This window comes from Dipodomys ordii, unplaced genomic scaffold (assembly GCF_000151885.1).
Source record: "Dipodomys ordii isolate 6190 unplaced genomic scaffold, Dord_2.0 Scaffold123, whole genome shotgun sequence".
Classification (NCBI taxonomy): domain Eukaryota; kingdom Metazoa; phylum Chordata; class Mammalia; order Rodentia; family Heteromyidae; genus Dipodomys; species Dipodomys ordii.
Genome location: NW_012267339.1, coordinates 1,552,601 through 1,560,967, shown reverse-complemented (window position 1 = coordinate 1,560,967; position 8,367 = coordinate 1,552,601).

Here is an 8,367-nt window from a genome sequence, read left to right as displayed (position 1 = left end):
CTCCCAGTTCATTCCTATTTTTCTGTACTTAAATGTGCTATGTATATGTGACTCTTTCCTTTTTCTTTCTTTCCTTCTTTTCTTGTCTTTTCCTTTCTTTCTTTCCTTCTTTCTTTCTTTCTTTCTTTTTCTTTCCTTCCTCCCTCCCTCCCCCTTTCTTTTTTAATTTTTTTAAAAATGTTATTGTTAAAATGTTGTACAGTTACATGAGTAAGGCAATGAGTACATTACTTGTTGATCATTGTTACCCCTTCCCTTCCTTATTGTTGTCCCACTATGCCTATGTCTAATCTGAGGAGGGGAAGAGGAATAACAAAACACTGAAACAAGGACACAGGATGATCCATTCTAACAATGATACCCACAGGACAGTATATTGGAAATGTTCTTCCTTCCTTCCTTCCTTCCTTCCTTCCTTCCTTTCTTTCTTTCCTTCTTTCTTTCTTTTTTTCTTCCTTTCTTTCTTTCTTCCTTTCTTTCTTTCTTCTCTCCTTGGCTTTGAACTCAGGGCCTGGGCACTGTCCCTGAGCTTTTATGCTCAAGGCTAGTGTTCTACCACTTGAATCACAGCTCCACTTCCAGTTTTTTGCTGATTAATTGGAGATAAGAGTCTCATGGACTTTGCTGCCCAGGCTAGCATCAAACTGCAATCCTCAGATCTCAGCCTCTTGAGTAGATAGGATAACAGGCATGAGCCACCAATGCCCAGCTGTGACTATTGCTTAAGATCAGAAAAAAAAAATATGCAGGCTAAAGGTCTTTGGTCAAAACAATGCAAAGTTAAATACTGATAATGTCAAATTATTTGTATAAAGATTCCATTTTTGGTCTGTTTTGTATATAACATGTTTATATGTTACTTTTTGTATAGAATAAGCAAGGAAGTTGGAAAAATTGTAAAAAAAATACCACATTGACACTGTTATAGACATAGCTTGAGGATCATGTCTCCATTTTTTGCTCAATTCTAAGACTTATGAGAAAGAGTATGTCTAAAACAAACATAAAATGCTCTATATTTCAGCTTGCTATATAATTTAAAAATGTAAAATTATGCTTTTTAATTGCATGTAAGTTTGCTTTTAAACTGTGAACTTTAAACCTGTGTTTTAAATTCAATCTAGGGTTTATTTTTGCTGACTGTGAATTCGCTGTATATGTGATGTGTATATATGAATATCTTAAGAGTACTATAAAATTTAAGGGAACAATCTCACAACCATCTCACGGTTTCATCCGTTAGCTTTATGCTACTGATCTATCTCCAATGATGGTGGAAGTTTTCTCATGGTGAAAAATCAGTAATTACCAGCAGAGGAGGTACTATACGGAAATTGGCTGTGGGAGACTCTGGTGGGTAAGTTACTTGGAAATGAGAAACAGAGCCAGCCTGTTGAAGCCGCATTGCCATGTGTCATCTGAATATTAAATCATGGCTATAAGAGGAGAACTCAATATTAAGATTGAAATAGAATTTGTGGCAGCAACAAAAGAATAAAAGAATAAATCAATATAGTTGATTCCTTCAACCATCAGATTTTTTTTTCTTCAGAATTGACCTTGTTTTGATCCTTTTGTTAAGCTTTAAAGGTTTAAGAGAAGAGGGCCCCTGCCCAAAATAAAATTACATATTTGCTCACATTTGGGGAATGAAAGGAAACAGTGCCTGGAACTTTCCTGTTATATTGATTAGAAAGTACAATTTTTTTTCTTTACAAATAAGTATTTCACTTTGCTTTTCCCAGAGAAGTTAGTGGAAAATATTAGACAGAGTGGCACATGTTTATAATTATATCACATGGGAGTCTGAGGCAGGAGTATTGAGAACATGAGGCCAGCCTGGTCTCTTTTGGAAGAAAAATATTGCAGGAAAAAAAATGAAGTCTGCTTAGTTGTCTGTGAGAACACAAGGAAAGACATAGTAAAGCTGGAAAACTTCATTATTCTTTCTTTACTTATTCTTTTCTGCCAGTTCTGTGGCTTGAACTCAGGCTCTGGGCACTGTCTCTGAACTTCTTTGACTCAAGGCTAGTGTTCTACCACTTGAGCTACAACTCTACTTTCAGCTCTTTTGGTGTTTAATTGAAGAGTCTCATGGAGTTTCCTTCCTGGCCTGGCTTAAAATCATGCTCCTCAGGTCTCAGCCTCCTAAATAGCTAGGATTGCAGGCATGAGCCACCTGCGGCTGGCTCTTTATTCTTTGAGTCAAATCTTGGAACAGACATATGGAAGGTATAGTTAGGAGCATGGGTTATTTCCAAAACCAATAGACAAAGGAAAACTCTAAAGTATAACCATGACATTGTAAAGATGCATGCTTCATTGCACTACTGCTCCTCTTTAATTAAGGAGTTATAAGTTAGGAGTGATGCCAAGTTCAAAGGCCTGGGGGCCATTAATGGGGTGAACTACTAGGTTTGACAAAGGGATTTGTAGGTGGTGGTTTTGGGTGCACTTAACTGTATAATGCCTAGAAAAGCTTTTAGATTATTTCATTAGTTGATTTCTCTATTTTTCCTTTTTCTTTTTTCCTTTCCTTTTCAATTCCCCACCGCCCCCCCCTTTTTTTTTCTTTTGAGATTAAGCAATGCCATGTAGTCCAGGGTGGTTCTGAACTCGTGATCTTGCAGGTTGGTCTTGAACTGCCTCAACCTCCCAAATGCTAAGATTACATGTATGTAACTTCACACTGTTTGACATGGAAGAAAAAAAATCAGCCAGTCACCTTTGATTAAGCAGAAAATACTGCTATTTTTCATGCCATGTGTTGTAAAATGTAAATTACTTTAACATAAAAATAGCATACAGATTTTAGAACTGTAAGTCTGGGTTACTGGAAACTAAAAAAAAAAAGGTACAAAACCAAAAGGACTAGTATAAATACAGGTTTTTAGTTAGAACTGTGAGCCATGTTATAGCCATGATGTAAATTATATAGTGCAATAAAACATATCAGTGTACGTATGTAAACATGGAGTGTATTGCCAAACTTCAACAATTTCTTGCTGAGATATTCTTAAAATCATTATAATATTTTACAAGTTTGAGTTTGTGTTTTTTAAAATGTTAAGTAGTTGTACAAAGAGGTTTCAATTCAACACGTCAGATTCTGAGTATCTTAAGTACTTTATATGTTCAAAAGTAAATATATGCCTGCCCTCCACCAACTGCTCCTTTTTCAGAAATTTTATGTTTCTTAGTTGCTTCAAAATGCTTTCTGGTTGTTTTTGTCCTGGAGAAAAATTCCATTTGAGAGGGATCAATTTTGTGAAATGTAATGCTATAGAAATTACTTTTAAGTAGATATATGTGTATGTGTGTGTATACACATATATATTAATATGTGCAGGACCAGGCTTGCAATCGGATTTTGTCCTTTTGGCTTTTTCAATCAAGCCACAACTCCACTTTCAGATTTTGCTGGTTAATTGGAGAAAAGAGTCTCATGGGCTTTTCTGCCAGGACTGGCTTTGAACTGCAACTTTCAGATCTCATCCTCATGAGTACCTTATGGCTGCCGGTATAAGCCACCAGGACTCTGCTTAATTTTTTAATTTTTTTAGTACCTTAACAGAGAATGCATAGGCTTTTGCTAATTCTTCAATATCAGAACATTTAGTTTCCTTTCTCAGAAAGATGTGGATTTAATTTCATGGTATTTTAACAGTACATAAACACTTCAAAGTAGGGTCTGGAGAGTTAAAGTCTAATATAGAAAGGCAATATTTTCCTTTAGCTCCAAGTTTCTCATCCACTTGTATCCATAAGACAAAGAGACATGAGATTTCCTTTTATGGATGCCAATCAGAAATAAAAATTCATATCTTTACAAGATGAGTAAACCAAATTGTGATGGCCTGATTGTTGCTTTTGGCATCTGGTCTGTGACTAATTGATTCTCTGGCAGCTTCCATCAGATGTTAGATGGTTGAAATGGTCCATGGGTGTCATACTTCATGTTTCAGGTGGTAAGGTTCTAGGAACATCCCAATTCTAAGTACAATTAAGCTACCATTGGATTCCAGTACAGAATTGAACAGTCTGGTACATCCCAAATTAATTTCTCCTGAAGTGCTCTTCTGTTCATTTGCTTTTGTCATTTGCCAAAGTTACATGGTATATAGTAAGGAGATGTGTTACTTTGGTGTTTTAAATGTATATGTTTAACTGTGAACAATCTAAAGTCATGCGTCTTGGTATTGAAAGAATCATTCTAATAAAATACATGCATTAAGCACTTTTTAAAATCTATCCCTGTTTTTTTGATATCCAGGCTATCCAACATGTACGTATGTATGTATGTATGCATGTATGTATATGTAGTTCTATAAATATGGAAAAAGTAAGATCCAATGAATACTTAGGTGGGGGGAAGGCCTTGAACTCAGGGCCTCATACTCTTGCTTAGCTTTTTTACTCAAGGTTGGCACTCTACCACTTGAGCCATAACTCTATTTTCCACCACTTTGCTAGTTAATTGGAGATAAAAGTCTCTTGGATTTGTCTGTCTGGGCTGGCTCTGAACTGTGATCCTTAGATCTCAGCTTCCTGAGTAAGCAGGATTATAGGTATAAGTCACTGCTGCCTGTCTTAAAGATTTATGTGTGTGTGCGTGTGTGCACATGCACATAGGCTGGTCCTGGTGCTTTAACACAGGCCTGGGTACTGTCACTGAGGATTTTTTTGCTCAAGGCTAGCTCTCTACTACTTGAGCCACAGCTTCATCTCTGGCTTTTTTGGGTGATTAATTAGATATAAGAGTCTGATCGTCTAGCTTCGAGCTGTGATCCTCAGATCTTAGCCTCCCCGATAGCTAGGATTATCGTAGAATTATAGGCTTGAACCACTGGCACCCGGCTGAAAAGTTCTTCTAGTAATAAAATTGTGACTGTTTGCCAATAAAGTAAAAAGGTTGTGGTGGGATAAATATACTCTTATTTGCTCAAATCTTTTGCTTCTACCTAAAACATAATTTATCATTTTCATTTCATCTCCCAAAACGTTTCACAGTGCCTCAGAGGGAAAAAGTAGAGATGGCTTCTAGAATGATTCGCCTGTATGCTAAATTTTTTCTGATGCATTTCATGGAACCATCTCATTAATAGAATAAAATTATAAACAGATGTCTAGCAATGAGGCTACAAAATTCAGCAGACCCCTGCCATACATTGGAGACTTAATTCCTTTTTGTGTATTGGTACTGAGGTTTGAACTCAGAGCCTCTCTAACTCTTAGTCATCTTTTTTGCTCATGGCTGGCACTCTACCACTTGAGCCACATTTCACTTTCATGACACAGTTTTTAAGGTTGTGATGAATTCAATAAAATATAACTATTTGCACTTCTTAAGTACAAGGGCCTTTGTCCAATGTGGCCCCTGGAGGAAGCGTGGTAAACTTAACAATGGAATGTTTACTATGTTTAGCAATGAGATGCAATCATTAATATTTATGATTTTACTTTAATGTCTTTTCTCTTAAGGGAAAAACAGACCTTAGGTATTTAAATCATTAAACACAATATAGTATTTAATATGAAGGGTTGATATTTCTCCTTTAGTGTTTACTAGACAATGATTAGTCCCACCTGTGTAAAGTACATATTAGTATAAATATGGTTCAGATCCTTGTTCCGAACTGTATTTACAAACAATCAGGCTGGGGGCATGGCTTAGCCTAGGACAAGGTCCTAGATTCATATTGGTTATGAGTCTTACAGACTTATTCCTGCCCTGTCTGTCTTTGAACTGTAGTCCTCAGGTCCCCTGAATAACTAGGATTACAGGCATGAGTTATCAGTGCCTATCTCAATGATTTTTTAAAAAGCAGACTTATAGACATGACTTGAGGTTTGTGTGTGTGTGTGTGTGTGTGTTTTAATCTAAATCCTGGATTTAATCCAGGACCTGGCACACAGGCTCAGTACAACAGAAGCAAAGGGCAAGGAGAGAACACAATATAAGCAGCCTGAGATCAAAACAAAAGTCAAACTCTCAGACATGGCATGGCCAGCTGCATTTCTGTCCACCACTTCCACTATCATCCACTTCTCAAGTCACTTCACTCAGCTGAGAATACATAGAGATTTAGGTGACAAGAAAATCAGAAAAACAAAATCAGAGATTGGGCCAGAAACAGGAACTACTGAAGCTGTTAGAGCTGCAAGATTGAGCTAACACTTCAAGAAAACATGTACTTCCCTTCTATTACATTTGCCTCAAGTGTAGCTATGGCTCAACTGGGAGAGTGCTGGCTGAACCCAGGACCTCACCCTAGGCTAAGCCATGTTCCCAGCTTGCTTTAATATCTAGAGGAGTCCAGATGTTAAAATAGATGGCAATTTCAAGAGAAGGATACTAGAGTTCAAAATTGAAGGTGCCCCATTTGGAAATTCTTCCACCAAAAAAGAATGCTCCAAGAGTCCCACTGGCTACACCTGTCACTCATTTGCTGATAACTCACAGCTGTGAACTGCCTGAGCTCCAATCCTAAATACCCAGACAGGTCAGCAAATCTAAACCAGAGTTCACACTCAAACCTGTTCTCAATTTGACTATCTGAATGTTTGGCAATGACTCCCACTCAGGTCCTTAACGCCAAGGAACCAACCTTCTCTCCTTGTAGTCTATAATTTATCTCCTTTGTTCCATCCTCATTACCACAAAGTAGTTACCCAAGTGACAGGCCTGTCTCTGACCCAACCCCAATTCATTTTCCTATGCTAAGCACAGAATCCTTCCTGGAACTTTCTTTCCATTCTATCTTCCAGGTAAAATGAAAACTCTAGTATTTCCTTAAGGTCTGTCTCTTGCCACTGCTCCAGTGTAAATTCTTTCACCTCCTACATCTTGCACTTGTGTTCCCGTGTGTGGTTGGGGGTACTAGAGCTTAAACTCGGGATCTATACTCTGTCCACATCTCTACTCCTGGCTTTTTTGGTGGTTAATTGGAGAAAAGATTCTCCTATGGGGCTTGGAAGGTGGCTCAGTGCTTGCCTTACATGCATGAGGCCCTGGGTTCGATTCCTCAGCACCACATAAGCAGAAAAAGCTGGAAGTGGGGCTGAGGCTCAAGTGGTAGAGCGCTAGTCTACAGCTGAATCGCTGAGGGACAGTACCCAGGCCCAGAGTTCAGGCTCCACAACCGAAAAAAAAAAAAAAAAGATTCTCCTGGATTTGTTTACCCAGGCTAGCTTTGAACCTTAAAATTCTCAGATCTTATTTCCAATTAAACACTAGAAAGTGGAAGTGGCACTGTGGCTCAAGTGGAAGAGCACTAGCCTTGGGATGAAGAGCTCAGGGACAGTGCCCAAGCCCATGACCGACAAAAACAAAAACATACCGTATAACCTGTCAGAAAGTTACTAATGCTAATCAACAAAAATGGGATGAGCTGGATCAGGAATGGCAGCAGTTTTAACTTGGGAGTTCAGTTACACTTCACCATTTGGCAGGCACTGGTGGCTCATGCTTATCATCCTAGCTACTCAGAAGCCTGAGTTCTGACAGTCACATTACAGAAAAGTCCATACAACTACTGTTTTCTTCTTTCTGTTTTGTGTGTGTGTGTGTGTGTGTGTGTGTGTGTGTGTGTGTGTGTGTGTGTGTGTGTGCTGGTTCTGTGGCTTAAATTCAGGGCATAGGCACTCTCCCTGAGCTTTTATGTTCAAGGCTAGTGCTCTACCATTTGAGCCATAGCTCTACTTCTGGCTTTTTTTGGTGGTTAATTAAAGATAAAAGTTCGCAGCCTTTCCACCCGGGCTAGTATGGAATGTCAGCCTTCTGAGTAGCTAGCATCATAGGCTCCTCAAGCACCAGACCCATGAGACTCATATGTTCAATTAACCAGCAAAAAACCCACCACTGGAGTTGTGACTCAAGAGATAGAGCACTAGCCTTGAATGAAAAAGTCAAGTGATGAAAGGCCTTGACTTCAAGCCCAGTTTGGGCACACACACACACACACACACACACACACACACACACACACACAAAGAAGCTACAATTTAAACACCTGAAATAAATGAAGGAATGAAGAAATACATGCATACAAGAGTCTGTGTGTATATTTATAGTACATGTTTTCTGGCCTGGCCTTCAGCCTCAAAATGACATGAGACAGATGAACTGGGAAGGAGGCACACATGCATTACTAAACATTTTCTTGTCCATGAAAAAGTACAAAATAATGCAGACAGAAGCAGTTCTCAGATCTCAGCCTCCTGTGTAGCTAGGATTCCAGGCATTAGCCACCAGCAGCTGACTCCTTATTCTTTCTGTGTCGTCTTGGAACAGACATATGGAAGGTGTAGTTAGGAGCACGGGTTAGCTCCAAACCAATAGACAAAGGAAAACTCTAAAGTATAAAC